The sequence below is a fragment of the Poecile atricapillus genome, chromosome 6 (assembly GCF_030490865.1).
Source record: "Poecile atricapillus isolate bPoeAtr1 chromosome 6, bPoeAtr1.hap1, whole genome shotgun sequence".
NCBI lineage: Eukaryota > Metazoa > Chordata > Aves > Passeriformes > Paridae > Poecile > Poecile atricapillus.
Window position 1 is genome coordinate 6,640,612 of NC_081254.1, and position 15,150 is coordinate 6,655,761.

The 15,150-nt window shown below is 47.0% G+C and overlaps 1 protein-coding gene across 2 annotated transcripts in view; it reads left to right on the forward strand.

Annotated features, from left to right (window-relative positions):
* The window catches only part of PRKG1 (protein kinase cGMP-dependent 1), a 363,030-nt gene that overhangs the window by 207,436 nt on the left and 140,444 nt on the right, over nucleotides 1-15,150 (forward strand). The window lies entirely within an intron of this gene.

The window sequence follows — 15,150 nt, forward strand, 5'->3', positions numbered from 1 at the left end:
ATTGGGAAGGAATTGTTCCCTGGGAGGGTGGGCAGGCCCTGGCACAGGGTGCCCAGAGCAGCTGTGGCTGCCCCTGGATCCCTGGAAGTGTCCAAGGCCAGGTTGGGGTTTGGGGCTTGGAGCAGCCTGGGATAGTGGAAGGTGTCCCTGCCCAGGGAAGGGGGTGGGATAAAATGGGTTTAAAATCCCTTCCAATCCAAACCTTTCTGGGATCCCGGGATTCAATGAACTGGGCCTGTGTTTTGCCTTGAAATCAGAACAACCTGGATAGATTTCGAGGCAGGGAATGAGCACCTGAGATATTTGTATGCTAATAATGAGGAATAAACAATCTGTTGGGAGGCTGATTATGTAATCAACGTTATGGCTTAATTACACCACAGAGTTTGCTGGGATAATTTGTATTCCTGGGAAATGGATAGAGAAGGATGCAGCTATTTGAGGAGGGCCGAGGAAGGGCTGACAGGGCTCAGGTACCACCCAACCACTGAGGGATTCCTCTGGGAGAACCTCCCAGGGGATGTTTTGTGTTAAGTGTTGCAGGGATTTGGGATTTCAGGTTGTACCTGACAGAGTTTGGGATCAATCCAAACCCAGACCCCTGGCACCAGTAAGAAATTTAATATCTTGGAGTGATTTTTGATTGATTCCCAGATTAGGTCATTGGATGATGCACTGGCAAAAAGTAGTGATGGCCTCGAGTCCATATCCTTGGTATTTTTAATGAGATTTGCACATTTAGCTGAATTCAAACGAGCTCAGGAAGAACCAGTTCAGCTGCTGACAACTATGAGTGGATTTGCACAAATGGAGCTTTTCCTTTTGGTGATGGAGTTTTTCCTTTTAGACCTTGTCCCACTTGGAGCATTTTCATCACCCCCAGCCCCCATAGCTGCTTTTCATATTTTTTTTTATTTTTTAATATTTAAAATATACATTGGAATATAGTTGTGGCTGCCCCTGGATCCCTGGAAGTGTCCAAGGCCAGGTTGGATGGGGCTTGGAGTAGCCTGGGATAGTGGAAGGTGTCCCTGCCCATGACAGGGGAGGCACTGGATGGGCTTTAAGGCCCCTTCCAACCCAAATCATTCCATGATGCTGGTAATGGATTATTAGAGGTGATAGGTGATATACAGGTGATATTTTGTAGGCAGAAGAAGACAGAGATTTTGGATAATTTTAGATCATTTTTGTAATTTTGACATAGGATATCTCCAGCAAGTTCTGTTTCTGAGCTTCTCAGAAATGTGCAAAACCCAGAAATATTTCAATATTTCATGTTCTTACTCTTCCCTTGCATTTCAGACTTGGGGAGGATCCAAGGAGGATCTGTATCCTAATGCAGGTGTCCCAACTTTGATCCATGTCTCCTGTTTGTGTAGCCTGGTTCCAGGAATGCAGGGTAGGGAATAAACATGGGAATTAATGTTTAAGATGGGAATGAGGTTGGTGATTTAATAAGGCTCTGTCCTGTACCCAGTGCAGAAATATTTCCAAATGCAGTTTTCTCAGGGAATAGGCAACAAAAGCAAATCCCAGCTGATTGTTTTAAGGATTTGATTTTGCCTTTTCCAATCCCATCAGAAGGAGGCTGAAGACCTCCAGAAGACGTGGACCAGATCCCTCCCTCTGGAGCCAGATGCCCCTGATCCTCCTCCCCTGCCCTCTTCCGTGCTCCTTTGTGCTCTCCTTCAGCCTCCTGGCAAAGTGGCTCCGTGTGGGATGGGAGGGAGGGACCACAGCAGGATTTTCTCCTTGGTTCATGTTTCTTTTCCCAATCCCTTTGTCTTTCTGACCATGCTGAACAAGGAGCTGGTGATTGAGGGGCCGTTGTGTGGTGACTCCTGCCCAGCCACGACTCCTTGGTCTCTGTGGGCAAGCTCATCTCTCTCAGCATTTTCCATCCCTCAGCATCAAATCCTGTTTGATCTGTGGGTTCTGCAGTGTCCAGCAAGTCCTCTTTAGCTTTTACCTCCAACAGATTTTATATCATCATCCAATTTGATCCCCTTTTTGTCACCCTCACTTCCTCTTCTTTTCCAGAGCACGTTGGACAGCAGGAATGTCCCTGCACATCCTTGGATTCCAAGGTGCTTTGTGTCTTTAACTCTCCTGAGTTTCCCTAAGAGCCTTTATAAAGTGAAAAAAAGCCATCAAAATCCCCCTGAAATGCTCATGGCAGCAATTCCAGCCCTTCCCCCGGCGGAGTTTGGGGAACCAAGGGCTTGATTTCCTCCTCATACACCCAGCAAGAGCAGCAGTGACCCCTTTGATATATTCATAGCTAATTTGTCCTGATTTGTGTGATTCCACACATCAGACCGAGCAGTGGGCAATGCTCTCGAAGCCTCTGGGAGTTTTCCCAGGATTTTTCACCTCTATTTTTACCTTTATTGCACAGTAAGGGAAATGTGCTGGATTAATCCTGTGAGAAGCCCTGAGTTCAGGTGTATCAAAGCCAGAACAATTCCATGTAGGCAATTCCTTATCCCAGGTATTCTCTGGAAGTCCTTCCTGCTCCCTGTTTGGTTCTTTTTCACTCTGGTGAGCTGTCCTTGTTCTTTGGTGTAGAAATCTGTAACAAAATCTTTCTTTTTATGGAAGAGAAGGTGAGGAGAAAACACAATTTAAGCTCCAAATTAAAAGCAACTTCTCAAAACTCCCAGACCTCAGTAAATGAACTGGAGCTGCCTTCAACTCTGTGCTATTAAAACTCGATTAAAATCAGCCTGTTCTGCTGAATTCCCACTGGAATTCCTACGGAGGATCTGTTTAATAAGCCTTCCAGCTCCTCTCTGAAGAACACAAAACCTAAAGTTTTAAAGCTATAAAAATGAACATTAAGGATGAAATTCTTTCTGGCCAAAATCACCAAGGGCCTATAGGCACTCACCTTATCCCAACAGAAGCTTGGGAAGTAAAAACTATGGAAAACCAGTTGGTTTTGGGATTGTTGCAGCTGCTCTGGCTGTGTCTCGGCTCAGTCTCATTTCATCCTTCGTGTCCGAGCTGGCAGATTTGCAGAGAACAAATTATTCCTTAATAAAGGTCTCATTCAGTCAATTGTGGATTATTTTGGTTTTAGGATCTGATCCACAGGCCAACAAACCTGTGGAATTCCATGGGGCTGCAAGCACATAAATAAAGCTGCTGGAATATGCTCCCTTGCTCTCTTTACATGTTTTTATACCTATATATTCATTTCTGTGCTGCTTTGGAGCCTGTCCAGCACATCCTGTGTCTCACAGGATCAGAATAATGAGGCATAAATACCTTACAGTCCCTGAATCAGGAGAAATAAGTGCTTGAAACGTGGCCCTCGTGATAGGTTAAATGTGCAACAGGAGGCAGAATTTAATGTTAGTGCAGAAACCACACAGGGGAGGATTTCAGAGTGCAGGGAGGATGAAATTCCTGTTTGCATAAGGGTTGCAGGCTGCTGGATCCGGTTGCTGAAGCACCTGAAGGAGGTGTGATGTCTCCTGTCTGTTTAATAAGAACTCCAAACTCTGGTGTTAGGGGAAAAATTAATCCCAGGATCGCTGAGGCTGGAAAATCCCTCCAGCCCATGGAGTCCAAGCTGTGCCTGATCCCCACCTTGTCCCCAGCCCAGAGCACTGAGTGCCACGTCCAGCCCTTCCCTGGACACCTCCAGGCATGGGGACTCCAAACCTCCCTGGGCAGCCCCTGCCAAGGCCTGAGCTCCCTTGCCATGGAGAAATTCCTCCTGGTGTCCAACCTGAGCCTCCCCTGGCACAGCTTGAGGCCGTTTCCCCTTGTCCTGTCCCTGTTCCCTGGCAGCAGAGCCCGACCCCCCCTGGCTGTCCCCTCCTGTCAGGGAGTTGTGCAGAGCCAGAAGGTTCCCCTGAGCCTCCTTTACTCCAGGCTGAGCCCCTTTCCCAGCTCCCTCAGCTGCTCCTGGGGCTCCAGCCCCTTCCCCAGCTCCGTTCCCTTCCCTGGACACGCTCCAGCCCCTCCAGGGCTCTCCTGAAGGGTTCCCTGGGATTGCTCTGGCTGTGTGGCTTGATAGGCTGAATTGTTTGGATAACTGGAAAGGAGCTGGAAATGCCTTCCCTGTGGATTAGGGGAGTAGATTCTCCTCAGTATCCATTGTCTCCCTCTTCCATCTCCATCCTGAAACTGGGGCAGACACAGAACCATCAATGCCGTGTGCTGAAGTTCAGGGCAAGGCCGGGCTGGGCAGGGCTTGGAGCAGCCTGGGACAGTGGAAGGTGTCCCTGCCCATGGCAGGGGTGGCACTGGGTGGGATTTAAGGTCCCCTTCAATTCAACCCATCCTGAGATTCTGGGATCCCATCTGCCACAATCTGTCCTACCTCTGCCTGTCCCAGGTTTACCTCAGTTTCTCTTGGTTTGTCTGAATTTATATCAAGCTATCCTGAGGTTTATCTAAGCCTGCTTTCCCTGTGAGGGCCACCTCTCCTTTGCCTGCTCCTTCCCACCTTCTCCTGCCCAACTCCAATCAACCAAATCCAGCTTTAATCCATACTTTAAACCTCCACTCTTAGCTCATGTCTATTTTCCCCCAACAGCTGAGCTCACTGCTGGCTCTCAAAAAATAAGAGCTCCCGAACAGCAACACTGGCATGTAATTTTCTCAAAAATCCAAATTTTCCAGGGAAGGCAGATTTCAGTGTGTTTTAACCACATTCACTGCTCTCTTTGGGATGCAGCAGCAAGTGTGTGGATTATGGAAACTGGCTGCTGGCTGGGGACTGCAGACATTTCAAAATAATTAATAAATGTTATTAGAGGAAGGAAAACAGCTCCTCAATATTCCATTTTCAATGTGATTTCTGAGCACTCCAGCCGAGATACCAACTACCACAGTCAGTGTTCAGTTAACAGTGTTTTCCACCCGAGCCAGAACCGTCTGGAATGATGGAACGATGCTTCTGCATATCAGGAAGGGATTTTTATTTGACATATGTATTAATCAACAGCTAGAGTAGCGTTATGCCCCTGAACAACTTCTGTAAATTCATGGGGAATGTTTTTATTCCAGCTGTCCCTGGCAGCATTTATTGAAACCCCACAACTTCCCCTGATGGAATACACGGTGTTATTTCTGTTGGTATTATGGATTTAATGGTTTGGAAAAGCAACTCCTCATGAATCCCATTAAACACTCTGCCAGCCAGGGAAATCCAGCCTCCACCTGTGCTGCTGGTGGGGTGGTTTGAGGAGCAAGCTTTGGGGGCTCAGGGCAGGGGGGCAGTGTTTTCCCCAAAGCTGATGTGCTCCTACCTCTGAGGGAAGAATTGAGGTTCCCTCTTCCAGGCAGGCAGGTGGGATCTACATGTCTGAGTGGGAAGGGAACCACAGGGATCATCCAACCCAGCTGCTGGCCCTGCCCAGACACCCCAACAATCCCATCCTGTGTCTGGGAGTGTTGTCCACGTGCTCCTGGAGCTCTGCCAGCCCCGCTGGGGCCTTTGGATGTGTTGTGGAAATAAAGGTGGAAACCTCCCTGTGCTGCCATGGCACAGGGAGTGAGCCCACACTGGCACTTGGGGGGAATTCATCCCCCAGAGGAAACAAATCAGGCAAAAAGAGGAGTTGCCAATTCTTTCTGTGCACCCTGGGGCTGTTTTTCCAGCCCTGGGAGTGGTGCACGGCAGAAACCTCCTGCAAAAAAATGTTGTCCTATTTTCTTTATATCCTTCTTTCCCTCTGCAGAAGAATTCCTGATTTGTATCTTTTTTCTCTCTTTTTACCCATAAACTTCTGGGCTTCAGCTGGATTCCAGCAAGCTTTGTGCCTTTTGTGCTGCCAGTGGCTCTGTTTAGTGGTTTAGTGGTGGATCTGGGTTCTTGGTTGGACTTGATGGTCCTTGAGGTCTTCTCCAGCCTTAATGATTCCTAATCCCATGATTTTAGGATTCCATCTGCCTCCCAGTTTGGGTTGGAGCAGCAAAACCTTTTGTGTCCCACTCTCCATGTGTTCCTTTGCCACAGTAGACGTTTTGTTTTGCAAACCACTGACTGGTTTGGTTTTGGCGGAGAAACACGTCCCAGACCTCCCACCACCTGTGATCCAAGCGCTGCTGGATTCAGACCCGCTCCTGCCACCCTACAAAGTCTTCCCATGCTGACTTGTGGAGCAGACACCCCAAAAAGGCTCTGAAGTGCCAGGAGTGCCACCCCAGGGTGTCTGAACAGTTCCCTCCTGTGATATTTTAAAATTGCCCTTTTCCCTTTCCCTGCTCCTCCAGACCTGGTGCTGCTGCTGCTCTTTGTGCAGTCTGTGCCTATCCACAGGTCTCCAAGTCCAGGAGCAAGGAAAATGCCAGAGATCAGTTCATTTCAGGAAGAGATAGATGCAGAGTCGGGAATAAAAAGCCAATGGTATAAAACACAACTGAATGCCAAATCTGACACGATACTGAGGGCACACAGGAGCAGAATTGAGTTGGAATCATAGAATCCATAAAGTTGGAAAAGAGCTCTAAGATGGAAGTGTCCAAGTCCAGGTTGGATGGGGCTTGGAGCAGCCTGTGGTACTGGAGGGTGTCCCTAACCATGGGAGGGTTGGGACTGGATGGGATTTAAGATCCTTCCAATCCAAACCAGTCTGGGAATCTGTGATGATCCTGTTATCCTGGATCTCCTGTGGGGATGGGATCTCCTAGGATTTGGGATTTGTTTGGTAGAGGAAGCCTCCCAAGCCCCAGCTTTTCACCAGGGCACACACAAGCCCTGGGCAGTGGATTAATGCAGCCCCTGCTCTGCACCTCCTCTGTGCTATTTCAGCACAGCAGAACCTTTAGGACAGACCTTTCCAACCCAGGGATAACAGCACAGGGATTTTACAGGATGGGACAGGTTTCCATCTGCTGTGGAAAACAGGGAATGCTCAGGAGAGAAAAATCTGAGCATGGGTTATTTAATCATTGTGTAGGAAATGCTGCTCATGGGAAATAAAGAAAGTGTTGAAACACGAGGAATTACTGCAAAGTTCATTTAGCTAAGTACCTCTTTTTAATCACACCAAGAGAAGCTTTTGTGTCGTTGGGCTTTCAAGCTGCTTCATGTTCTCAGTGTGCTGCCAAGCCCCGGTTTAACTGCTCTGTGTTTCTCAAAATATTGGGATTGCAGCTCAAAGCTGGAAGTTTAGCTTTGTTTGCAGATGGCAGCCATGCAGTCATTCTGTTTGATGTTAAATTGCAGGTTGATGTGCAGCATTTTGCAGGAAATGTGCAGCTGAGTGTGGGGCAAGGAGACAAAATCTTCACTCCTGCTGCTGTTCTTGGGCAAGTTGTGCTGGCTGCAGTTCATTCCAGACAGGTTTGGGTTGGGAGCTCAAATCCCATCCAGTCCCACCCCTGCCATGGGCAGGGACACCTTCCACTATCCCAGGCTGCTCCAAGCCCCAAAATCCAACCTGGCCTTGGACACTTCCAGGGATCCAGGGGCAGCCACAGCTGCTCTGGGCACCCTGTGCCCTCCCAGGGAAAGATTTCTCCCTCATATCTCATCTAAATCAGGTTTATGTGAGTAGATCTTAGAAACCTGAGTGAATTTTGATTTAAATGGAGAAGAGGTCTGATTTATACAACAAACATTTCAGGCTTGGAGAGAAAATAGTGGATCAAGGAGAAAGGTGGCACTAGGAGTTGGAATAGTTTGGTTTAAAACATGCCACGTCTTTCCTGGGAGATTATTTTCCTTGCAGCCTCTGAAGGCTGTGTGGTTTTTCCCTCTGTCTCTTTTCCTCTTTTTTCTGGTGAAACCAAATCTCAGCTGGAGAAAGGGAGCCCCAGCCTTGGATCCCCTTGAACAAGAAACTGTCCCTGGGATGTACAAGTATCTCAGTGTTTTGATTATTTCCATTTTCTTCCTGTCATTTCTGTGGAGGGGGCTGTGGGGTTCAGCTTCACCAGTCTTACAGCCCCAGAATAATTCATTCCACTGCTTTATTTTATATTATTTAATCCAAAACTCCTTCATTTCTCTGCGTGTCCTTTTGCTCAGCAGAATCATTCTGCTCATAACATCCTGTAAAAAGAGACCTTTCACGTTGCTTTGCACCCAGACAGCTGCAGTTTGGCTTTCCCTTTTTATTTTAGCATTTTAGGGGCCATCACTTCAGAGTACATTTTAATTTTGTCCCATCCAAAGCCCAAGGGAACAGCTCGGAGCTCCAGCAGCAAAATAAATTCGAGCCATGCAGCTGAACTAGGAAAGAAGTAAAAGCTACAAAGCAGCTCTAAAAGCAGAGGTGACATCTTCCCTTTGGAAACTCTGGAACTGAGTGTCCCACATGCTGCTCCAGGGCTCCAGCTCAGGGGTGGCTGCACTGGAGGGGAGGATCCCTGCAGAGGGAGGGGCACCCTGGGGATCCCCTTGGCTCCTGCAGCAAAGTCTGTGCTGGGGCCTGTAGGGAGGCAGCTCAGGTTTGGGATTAGCACTGGGATGTTTGGGACTGGTTATGGAGGGAAAACAAACTGCACTTCTTGTCTTCCTGCCTCTTATCCTGCTCCCTCTTCTTCTTCATCTTCCTCTCCTCCTTCTCCTTCTCCTCCTTCTCCTCCTTCTCCTTCTCCTCCTTCTCCTTCTCCTTCTCCTTCTCCTTCTCCTTCTCCTTCTCCTTCTCCTTCTCCTTCTCCTTCTCCTTCTCCTTCTCCTTCTCCTTCTCCTTCTCCTTCTCCTTCTCCTTCTCCTTCTCCTTCTCCTTCTCCTTCTCCTTCTCCTTCTCCTTCTCCTTCTCCTTCTCCTTCTCCTTCTCCTTCTCCTTCTCCTTCTCCTTCTCCTCATCCTCCTGTTTTTTCTGCTTTTTCTTCTGCAGCTGCTGTTTCTTCCTCTTCTCATGCATCCTCTTTTTCTTCTGCTTTTCTTCTTTTTCTTCTGCTCCTTCTGCTGCTTTTTCTGCTGCTGCTGCTTCTGCTTATCCTTATCATACTTCTGGGTTTTTTCCTGTTCTTCTTCTGTTTCTATCTCTTCTGCTTCTTCTGCTGCTCCTTCTCCTCCTTCTGCTCGCTTCTTCTGTTCCTTTATGTCTTCTTCTGCTTCTTCTCCTTCTCTTTCCGCTTCTTCTGTCACTTCTTGTTCTGCTTCAGGAGCTTTTCCTGCAGCTGCTTCTTCTGCCTCTTTTCCTTCTGCTGCTTCTGCTTCTTCTTCTCTGTCTTCTGTTCTGCTTTTTCTGATGCTGATTCTGATGATGATCACGACTGCTTCTCCTACTTCTGCTCTTTCTGCTCCTTCTTCTCCTTCACCTTCTCCTTCTTCCTCTCCTCCTCTATTCCAAGCACCACTTCAATTAAACTTTTCAATAACTAAACCCCACCATGCTGGAAAGGTGTCCCAGCTCAGGTATTTGCACCCAATGCAGGTATTTATGGCACTTTTCTTGTTCTCATGGTTGTTACTTGTGAATTAAAGCATCCCGTGGTGCAGAATTATAAATGAGAGTGTCTGGCTGGGAAAATTGATTTCCACCTGGCTTCCTGCTGCTCTCGCTGCTCCACTGAGCTTTATGGCAAGTTGGCCATTGGAGCCACTTCTGTAGCTAAATAGTCCAGGAGCACCTGGAGATGAAGGGGAAAGAAAGCATTAAAACACTGGTTTGTTACTGTGGAGAGATGATTGTTAATTTTGCTGCATGTGAGCAGCTCTTTAAAAAGAGGGTTTTCATTCCAACCCCCTTCTGGATAACTCAGAGCTGGGAATAGATTTCCTGGACCTGGGTAATGTTGTCCCTTAGGGAAAAACCAGTGGATGAGGACGAACTGCGTATTTTCCATGTTTTGGTTTCGGGATCTGTTGCAGAGCTCTGTGAGAGACCCTGGGATAAGGAGAGAGGAAAGGTTCTCCTCACTTGGTGCAGTTCTGCTCTGGGGTCCTCGGAGCAGGAAGGACCTGGAGCTGCTGGAGAGAGTCCAGAGGAGGCCATGGAGATGCTCCAGGGCTGGAGCCCCTCTGCTCTGAAGCCAGGCTGGGAGAGCTGGGGGTGCTCACCTGGAGAAGAGAAGGATCCAGGGAGAGCTCAGAGCCACTTCCAGGGCCTGAAGGGGCTCCAGGAGAGCTGGAGAGGGACTGGGGGACAAGGGATGGAGGGACAGAACACAGGGAATGGCTTCAGAGTGCCAGAGGGCAGGGATAGATGGGATATTGGGAAGGAATTGTTCCCTGGGAGGGTGGGCAGGCCCTGGCACAGGGTGCCCAGAGCAGCTGTGGCTGCCCCTGGATCCCTGGAAGTGTCCAAGGGCAGGTTGGACTTTGGGGCTTGGAGCAGCCTGGGATAGTGCAAGATGTCCTTGTGTGGGACTGGATGATCTTTAAGGTCCCTTCCAACCCAAAGCAGTTCATGATCCTGTGATTCATGAGAAACCAAACAGCTTGCAGATACCTGTATCATCTTCCCAGAATCTTCCATGAGGCTCTTGCCACTGTTCCTGCTCAGATTCAGCCCCCACAGGTGCAGCCACCTGGAATTTTTGCTTGCTTTTAGGGCCCTTTCACACCCACTCCCCTGCAATTCTTCCTGCCTTTCCTTCTCTCTGCAAGCAGCAGAGCAATTCCTGCCTTCCCAGAGCACAGTTCCTGCCCCACCTGCATTCCAAGACTCTGGTTTCCATGTTGGGGATTCTCTCTGAGCTATTTTTTAGTTGCTTCTTTAGTGCTGTTCTTCCTGTTCCCTTTTTAATGGTCCCCCACATCAACTTCTCCATTTATCAACACCTTCCCTTCCAGCCCAGGGCTGTGTTAAGATCCCCTCTTTAATTGGGAATATTAATTTTCCTTGGGATTGGATCTCCTGTAGGCAACAAGCTAGAACTAATTTGTGATCTCTTTTAAATGTGAATTCATTACTTTCCTCATTCCCCTTTCCTGGTACTGCTTCCATGCTCCTGGCATACCAGTGAGCCAATTTGTCCCAGGCTGAATCTCCACCTTCCAGGAGAGATTTGTTTTGTTTTCCCCTTTTCCTTCCCCAGATAACTTGAGACATTTTTCCTCACCCCCATCTTGCATTCAGTGAACTAAATGAGTTCTTTAATTTGAGAATTCTGACCTTCCTGAGAGCCTTTTTGGCTTTCCATTAATCTCCCCTCACACACACGTCACTCTCCATCACACTCCAGATAGGATTTGGGAGTGTTTCTTGTGTCTTCCAGCTTGTTCTTCCTGAATTATTTCAGCTTTTATTGTTCAGGACCAGGGAAGATTTCTGAAGTAGTTTGGGAGCTCCAAGGGTTAATTAAAAACCTGGGCAAACCTCTGTGTTGTAGGAATGTGAGAGGAGCAGAGCCCGGAAGAGTAAGAGGTGCCACGGAAAGGTTATGTAAAATAACACTTTGCAAAGAGCAAACCAGGATGGGTAATTAGCAGGGGTTGTAGTACAAGTGGTTTGAAATTCTATGGAAAATAGCTGATGTAATTGAACACTTCCTTAATTAATCCCTGCCACCACTTCTCATTATAGGCTGAGGAGTCCGGAGGCTGCAGAAGAGGATGGAGAGATCTGGGGGAGACAGCAAAGACTGGGAATGGTGTTAGAGAAAAACAAATGCCAGGGAAACATCACGGGCCTTCAATTGATCAAATCACCCAGGGTGGTGTTATTCTTGAATAATTCATCGGTTTCCTGTGACACATTTCTGGGACAGGAGGCTGGATTACTCCAAGAAAAATCCTAGGATCCTACGCAGTACCTGCTCCAGCTGATTGTGCTTAGCCCTGGCTGATAGGTGTTGTCAGATCTGTTTAATACTGTTAAATTCAATAGTTTCAGGTGCCTTTTTAATGTTCCATTTGATTTATATTTATATTGAATACTCCAGGTGGTTTTGTTCAAGAGCAGGGTTGGGTAATAACAATTTCCCTCTGCCTCTTTCCTTGGTCTTGCCTGATCTTCTCCAGGCAGGTGTCGTTCCTAAGGAAACCTTACACACTTCCTTGGAATCTCGGGGCTCCTGGAGCTGACTGGAGTGAAAGCAGAGCTCCCTGGAGGTCTCACGTCCTTCCTGCTTCCTTTTCTCCTCACAGAACCTGCATTTATTATTTGTCACCTCCGAGACCAGGGATTGAGCAGCAGCCCAAACATTCCAACCTGGCCTTGGACACTTCCAGGGATCCAGGGGCAGCCACAGCTGCTCTGGGCACCCTGTGCCAGGGCCTGCCCACCCTCCCAGGGAACAATTCCTTCCCAATATCCCATCCATCCCTGCCCTCTGGCACTGGGAGCTTTTCTCTGTCTCTGCATTTATCATTGGCCAAATTAAAATGATTCCTTCCCTACTGACAAAACCTCCCTGGGGAAAAATGGGAAAGGACCTGCTGGAAAATGGGATATCAGGATGGAGTCATCCTTGCCCCAGTGCTGTTGTTAGAAACTTGGGACAGAAACATCTGGGAATAAAGGAATTTATTCCTGCTCCAGCTGTTGGATGCATTCTCTCCATCACTCCATGCTGTATTCTGGAGCCTCCCTCATGATTCCCAGAGTGTTTGGTGGCATAAAGCAATTCCATGTGCTCCTCCTGTTTAGTTAAATGTGCTTTAATCATCATTTCATACCTTAAACAGGAGGGAGCAGAAATAGCTGGAAATGGCTGTGTTTTCCCCCATGGTGGGAATATTTCCACAATATTCCCTGCACAACCCAACCCAAGTGGGAGGACAGTTAAATAGGAGTGGAAATTCGATGTTTTGTCTGCCCAAAAAAGCCCTGAGGACACAAATTAGTGGCTGCTTCTTTGCCTGAGGGCAGATAAACAAACAATTTTTGGGATGAAATAGCCCAAAAGGCAAAGTGAGCTGACGAGTTCCAGCTTGTGGTGCAAGGGAATAAAAATTTTCAGGTCTGGTAACGCTGCCAGCAAGAGGATGATTCACCTGGTGATCCTTGAAAAAACTTGGGAAGGCTTCAGTGAGCACATAAAAACTTGGGAAGATGTTTAAAGAATGCAGGGCCATCTGAATATTGCATCTCATTTTGGAAGCAATGCCTCTGCTGGCTGCTCTGATTTCAAGGATTTTTTTTAATATTCAGGACTTCCCCACCTATCTAACATAAAATATATCATATTAAATAACATCAACAGTATTTAGGTTGCTCTTCTGTAAATATTTAGCTTAGAACTTTGCATTTCCCCCCTTATTTCAGTGCTTTGGCATGTGAGGAAAGAAAAGGGGAGCTGATGATCTTCAACCACTGGGTCCAAAAGAAGAAATGAAGCAAAACAGCCCAAACTTTGGCAAGCTGGGGATGTGATGGAAGTATTGAAAATAAAGAGAATTAAGGCCTGGAGAGGTTCAGTAATGAATAATCCCCGTTATTTAGAGATTTAAGGCTGTTCAGCCTGGAAAGGGGAAGGCTCTGGGCATGAATGGATGAACCAGCTGGGACAGATCCCAGGCTATGGGCTGGGCTCTGCACCCCTTTCAATTGGGATATATTTCCATGGGTTCGCAGGTAAAAAAATAGGAAGAAAAGTTTGGGAGTAGTTCTTTTTGGAAAAGAAGTTCCAAATTGTTTATTGACTTTTTAAATTGGTTTTAATCAGGAATGTTGATGGAGAGAGGGGCCTGATTCATTTACTGAAATCATTGATTGAGATAATTTCAGTCAGCTTCAATCACAAATTAGGACTTAACCATGGCAAGCATTTCAAATTTAAACTTTATTGGTAATGTCTCCACCCCCATCCAGTTCTGCCCCAGGAAATCCTGATACTTTTGCCTCAGCTCTCCCCTGTTTCTCCAGCAGCATTTGCTTTGTTTTCAGCCCTTGAACCACAGCAGAAATCTGTCAGAAATCATCATAAATCATAATTCCCATCACTCTGTTGTCTCAATGTGCAATTCAATTATTCTGCAGTGCCCCATCCCCTCACCTGGAGAGCTCCTGCAACTGCAGCCATAGAGAAATGGCAGGTTTGGGCATCCCTGTCCAAACTCCTGGGGGTTTCTGGATGAGCAGTGATTTTGTTGTGTGCTGCTCCAAAGATCAAACAGAGGCCCAGCTATGGCATTTTGCTGGGGAAAAAGTGTGAAAGAGGCAATAAACTTTAATTGTTGCATCACTGCAGCAGAGCAAGCTCTGACTGCAGGATGATGTTTTAGATTATTGAATAAGGAAACTCATGTTGCAGATGCATCTTCTTCCATCATTTTGTTTCTCATATTCCTTCCTGGTTGTGCCTCCTGCAGTCAGGGAATAGGATATTTGATATTTTACATCCAGCACAGGCTCTGTGCAGAACCAGGAAATCTCTGTCTGTGCCTGTTCTAATTCCCAGTGGATGCTGAATTTGTGGGACACATCCCAAAGATATGTTTTTCATCTCAGGGCACTCCTAAATACATAACTCTGAAGCCTTTAAGAGGATCAAATCCCACAGAATTCCTGCTGTTTCTTCAGCACTGACAGGGGGTTTCAGCACAACAGGAAATGCTGCTCATACTGATTATAAGGCTCCTACTGACATTTAAATCTCTACCCTGATTAGCCTTTAGTAAAGCAGCTGTTTGTCATTAAGGCTGGAGAAATGAGAATATAAGGTGTGATTAGTGGCTTAATTAATACAGAAGTGCATTGTCTGCACTTTACTGAGTTCCTGCATGGACCTTGGGGGGCCTGGTATATGAATTTATTAAAATATATAGGATGTAATAGTGTGTTATGGTTAATGAGAGAGCAGCACCTCTCCACCATTCCTGATGGGGGGTCGGGCTCTGCTGCCAGGGAACAGGGACAGGACAAGGGGAAACGGCCTCAAGCTGTGCCAGGGGAGGCTCAGGTTGGACACCAGGAGGAATTTCTCCATGGCAAGGGAGCTCAGGCCTTGGCAGGGGCTGCCCAGGGAGGTTTGGAGTCCCCATGTCTGGAGGTGTCGCTTTGATTATAAAACCAAAAATTCTTTTCTAAGAGAAGTTTCTGTGTTCAAAACTAGAAGAGGCTTTAAAAGCTGTTCTGCCATGCAATTCAAGAGGAGATCTTTGAGTTTGCACTTTGAAGGTTTTCCATATTGCAAATGCAGTTAGGGATAAAAACTCATTAAGGAGGAGGTTTGGGAACTGAAGGACCAGCAAATCAAAGCACATTCATTTTATGGATCTTATCAGTGAGAGTATTTGTAAATATTTTGCTGAAAGTCTCTTTGCTTCATGCTGTTTCACGCAGTCAA